This window comes from Triticum aestivum, chromosome 4A (assembly GCF_018294505.1).
Source record: "Triticum aestivum cultivar Chinese Spring chromosome 4A, IWGSC CS RefSeq v2.1, whole genome shotgun sequence".
NCBI classification, from domain to species: Eukaryota; Viridiplantae; Streptophyta; class Magnoliopsida; order Poales; family Poaceae; genus Triticum; species Triticum aestivum.
Window position 1 is genome coordinate 598,519,083 of NC_057803.1, and position 5,521 is coordinate 598,524,603.

Here is a 5,521-nt window from a genome sequence, read left to right on the forward strand (position 1 = left end):
CGATGTGTGCGGTCCAATGAGCGTTGAGGCTCGCGGAGGATATCGTTATGTTCTCACTCTCACTGATGACTTAAGTAGATATGGGTATGTCTACTTAATGAAACACAAGTCTGAGACCTTTGAAAAGTTCAAGGAATTTCAGAATGAGGTGGAGAATCAACGTGACCGAAAGATAAAGTGCCTACGATCAGATCGTGGAGGAGAATATTTAAGTCACGAATTTGGCACACACTTAAGGAAATGTGGAATCGTTTCACAACTCACGCCGCCTGGAACACCTCAGCGAAACGGTGTGTCCGAACGTCGTAATAGCACTCTATTGGATATGGTGCGGTCTATGATGTCTCTTACTGATTTACCGCTATCATTTTGGGGATACGCTCTAGAGACAGCTTCATTCACTTTAAATAGGGCACCGTCTAAATCCGTTGAGATGACACCGTATGAATTATGGTTTGGGAAGAAACCTAAGCTGTCGTTTCTAAAAGTTTGGGGATGCGATGCTTATGTCAAGAAACTTCAACCTGAAAAGCTCAAACCCAAGTCGGAAAAATGCGTCTTCATAGGATACCCTTAGGAAACTGTCGGGTATACCTTCTACTTAAGATCCAAGGGCAAAATCTTTGTTGCCAAGAACGGATGCTTTCTAGAAAAAGTGTTTCTCTCGAAAGAAGTAAGTGGGAGGAAAGTAGAACTCGATGAAGTACTACCTCTCGAACGGGAAAGTGGTGCAGCTCAGGAAAATGTTCCTGTGATGCCCACACCAACTGAAGAGGAAACCAATGATGATGATGAAGGTACTTCGGATCAAGTTGCTACTGAACTTCGTAGGTCCACAAGGACACGTTCCTCACCAGAGTGGTACGGCAACCCCGTCCTGGAAATCATGTTGTTAGACAACGGTGAACCTTCGAACTATGAAGAAGCGATGGCGGGCCCAGATTCCAACAAATGGCTTGAAGCCATGAAATCCGAGATAGAATCCATGTATGAAAACAAAGTATGGACTTTGACAGACTTGCCCGATGATCGGCGAGCGATAGAAAACAAATGGATCTTTAAGAAGAAGACAGACGCGGATGGTAATGTCACCATCTATAAAGCTCGACTTGTCGCTAAGGGTTATCGACAGGTTCAAGGGATTGACTACGACGAGACATTCTCTCCCGTAGCGAAGCTAAAGTCCGTCCGAATCATGTTAGCAATTGCCGCATACTATGATTATGAGATATGGCAGATGGACGTCAAAACAGCATTCCTTAACGGGCATCTTAAGGAAGAACTGTATATGATGCAGCCGGAAGGTTTTGTCGATCCTAAGAACGCTAACAAAGTATGCAAGCTCCAGCGATCCATTTATGGGCTGGTGCAAGCATCTCGGAGTTGGAATATTCGCTTTGATGAGATGATCAAAGCGTTTGGGTTTATGCAGACTTATGGAGAAGCCTGCGTTTACAAGAAAGTGAGTGGGAGCTCTGTAGCATTTCTCATATTATATGTAGATGACATACTCTTGATGGGAAATAATATAGAATTTCTGGACAGCATTAAGGCCTACTTGAATAAGTGTTTTTCAATGAAGGACCTTGGAGAAGCTGCTTACATATTAGGCATCAAGATCTATAGAGATAGATCGAGACGCCTCATAGGTCTTTCACAAAGCACATACCTTGATAAGATTTTGAAGAGGTTCAAAATGGATAAGTCCAAGAAGGGGTTCTTGCCTATGTTACAAGGTGTGAGATTGAGCTCGGCTCAGTCACCGACCACGGCAAAAGATAAAGAAGAGATGAGTGTCATCCCCTATGCTTCAGCCATAGGATATATTATGTATGCCATGCTGTGTACCAGACCTGATGTAAACCTTGCCGTGAGTTTGGTAGCTAGATACCAAAGTAATCCCGGCAAGGAACACTGGACAACAGTCGAGAATATCCTGAAGTACCTGAAAAGGACAAAGGACATGTTTCTCGTTTATGGAGGAGACGAAGAGCTTGTCGTAAAGGGTTACGTCGACGCTAGCTTCGACTCAGATCCGGATGACTCTAAGTCACAAACCGGATACGTGTATATGTTGAATGGTGGAGCAGTAAGCTGGTGCAGCTGCAAGCAGAGCGTCATGGCGGGATCTACGTGTGAAGCGGAGTACATGGCAGCCTCGGAGGCAGCGCATGAAGCGATTTGGGTGAAGGAGTTCATCACCGACCTAGGAGTCATACCCAATGCGTCGGAGCCAATCAAACTCTTCTGTGACAACACTGGAGCTATTGCCCTTGCCAAGGAGCCCAGGTTTCACAAGAAGACCAGGCACATCAAGCGTCGTTTCAACTCCATCCATGAAAATGTTCAAGATGGAGACATAGAAATTTGCAAAGTACATACGGATCTGAATGTCGCAGATCCGTTGATTAAACCTCTCTCGCGAGCTAAACATGATCAACACCAGAACTCTATGGGTGTTCGATTCATCACAATGTAACTAGATTGGTGACTCTAGTGCAAGTGGGAGACTGTTGGAAATATGCCCTAGAGGCAATAATAAAAGTATTATTATATTTCATTGTTCATGATAATTGTCTTTTATTCATGCTATAACTGTATTATCCAGAAATCGTAATACACGTGTGAATACATAGACCTCAATATGTCCCTAGTGAGCCTCTAGTTGACTAGCTCATTGTGATCAACAGATAGTCATGATTTCCTGGCTATGGACATTGGATGTCGTTGATAACGGGATCACAATATTAGGAGAATGATGTGATGGACAAGACCCAATCCTAAGCATAGCACAAAGGTCGTTTAGTTCGTTTGCTAGAGCTTTGCCAATGTCAAGTATCTCTTCCTTAGACCATGAGATCGTGTAACTCCCGGATACCGTAGGAGTGCCTTGGGTGTATCAAACGTCACAACGTAACTGGGTGACTATAAAGGTGCATTACAGGTATCTCCAAAAGTAGCTGTTGGGTTGACACGGATCGAGACTGGGATTTGTCACTCCGTATGACGGAGAGGTATCTCTGGGCCCACTCGGTAATGCATCATCATAATGAGCTCAAGGTGACCAAAGTGTTGGCCACAAGATCATGCATTACGGTACGAGTAAAGTGACTTGTCGGTAACGAGACTGAACAAGGTATTGGGATATCGACGATCGAGTCTCGGGCAAGTAACGTACCGATTGACAAAGGGAATTGTATACAGGGTTTGATCGAATCCTCGACATCGTGGTTCATCCGATGACAACATCGAGAAGCATGTGGGAGCCAACATGGGTATCCAGATCCTGCTGTTGGTTATTGACCGGAGAACGTCTCGGTCATGTCTACATGTCTCCCGAACCCGTAGGGTCTACACACTTAAGGTTCGATGACGCTAGGGTTATAAAGGAAGTTTGTATGTGGTTACCGAATGTTGTTCGGAGTCCCGGATGAGATCCCGGACGTCACGAGGAGTTCCGAAATGGTCCGGAGGTAAAGATTTATATATGGGAAGTCCTATTTTGGCCACCGGAAAATGTTCGGGATTTTTCGGTATTGTACCGGGAAGGTTCTAGAAGGTTCCGGAGTGGGGCCCACCTGCATGGGGGGACCCACATGAACGTGAGTAGTGGGGGGAAGGCCCCACACCCCTAGTCAAGGCGCACCAAGATCCCCCCTTAGAAGGAATAAGATCATATCCCGAAGGGATAAGATCAAGATCCCTAAAAAGGGGGGATAACAATCGGTGGGGAAGGAAATGATGGGATTTCTTTCCTCCCACCTTGGCCAACGCCCCAATGGACTTGGAGGGCAAGAAACCAGCCCTCCACCCCTATATATAGTGGGGAGGCGCATGGGAGCTTAACACAAGCCAAGGCGCAGCCCCTCCCCACCCCAACACCTCTCCTCCTCCGTATATGCTTGGCGAAGCCCTGTCGGAGTACTGCTGCACCAACTACACCACGCCGTCGTGCTGCCGTTGGAGCAATCTTCCTCAACCTCTCCTTCCCCCTTGCTGGATCAAGAAGGAGGAGACGTCTCCCGTCCCGTACGTGTGTTGAACGCGGAGGTGCTGTCCGTTCAGCACTTGGACATCGGTGATCCGAATCACGTTCGAGTACGACTCCATCATCACCATCCCCTTGGCTAGCTTCCGCTCGTGATCTACAAGTGGTATGTAGATGCAAACTCTCTCCCTTGACTCGTTTCTTAGATGAACTCATAGATGGATCTTGGTGAAACCGTAGGAAAATTTTTAAAATTCTGCAACGTTCCCCAACAATGTGTGTTTAAGTTGCCACCTTAGATAAACCATTAATTAACAATACTCACATCTGTCATGGATATCGCTCACCCAATCCACGTCTACTAGCATAGCATGGCATAATAAGCAAACATAGAAGTAACTCCCAAAGGTTTCATAATAATACAGGTGATAGGTACTACCTCATCTACTTCCCATCCCACAATTTAATTAGATCCTAATCATGCAATGTGAGAGGGTTGATCTAATGCAATAAAACATGGGTTGTAGAAAAGGTATGATCAAAGTGTTACTTGCCTTGCTGATGATCCGCGAGTCCTAGGGTTTCGAAGTAACAAGCGGCGCAATCCGGGTGATCTATCGCAGACAAACAACAAGCACACAATAAGTACTCATCTAATGCACAGGAAAAACTCGAACAAGAGAACGAACCTGAAAGTTCAACTTAAGAACTCCGGTTGCAAAGAAAGAACGAATCGAACAAAGAAACGGAAAACAAACGGCGGAAGAAAACAACTCGGTTCTAGCAAGTTGAAACTAGGTCAAATTTTACCGTAGCAAAACTTGTTTAAGTTGATTAGACGGAACGGCGGTTTCGAGACGAAACTCCAGGCGCTTGATCACCTGATTCCGATAAACGAGCGGGAAGAAAGACTAGAATGAAGATCGGATCTGAGATCACGATCGCGGAAAAAAATCGACGAAAAGAAAGAGACGAACGGTTAAACGGACGGACGTTCGTTAACCGTGGATAAATCGGTGATCACGTTCGTTGAGACGAACGGTCCGAAAGAAGAACGAAAACCGATCTAGGGTTTTCAGAAAAGAAACCGAAAAAGAAACGGAAAACCGATCTAGGGTTTCGAAAGAAAACCGAAACAAAAACCGGAAGAAAAAGAAAAGAATCGGAGAGAAAACGGAATGGTTCTTTTAGGAAAAACCGGACCGGGGAAGAAAAATAGAGGTGCGGCTACCTCGGGAGGCGGGCTCCGGGCGGCGGCGGCTAAGGGCGGCGGCGGCGGCTAAGGGCGGCGGCGGCGGCTTAGGCGCGGGGCGGCGCGGCTAAGGCGGCGGCTTGGGGCTGCGCGCTACTGCTTGCTGCGGCTTAGGAGGAGAGGGGCTTGGGGTTTTGATGTGAGGAGAGGGGGGGTGTTGGTATTTATATAGGTGAGGGAGAGGAGACATGGGGTAGGGGGCAAGCAAAAGAAAAAGAAACAAGGAAAGAGGGGGGGCTAACCGGCCTAAGTCCCGCTGGGACTCGGCCTCGAGCGAAGAG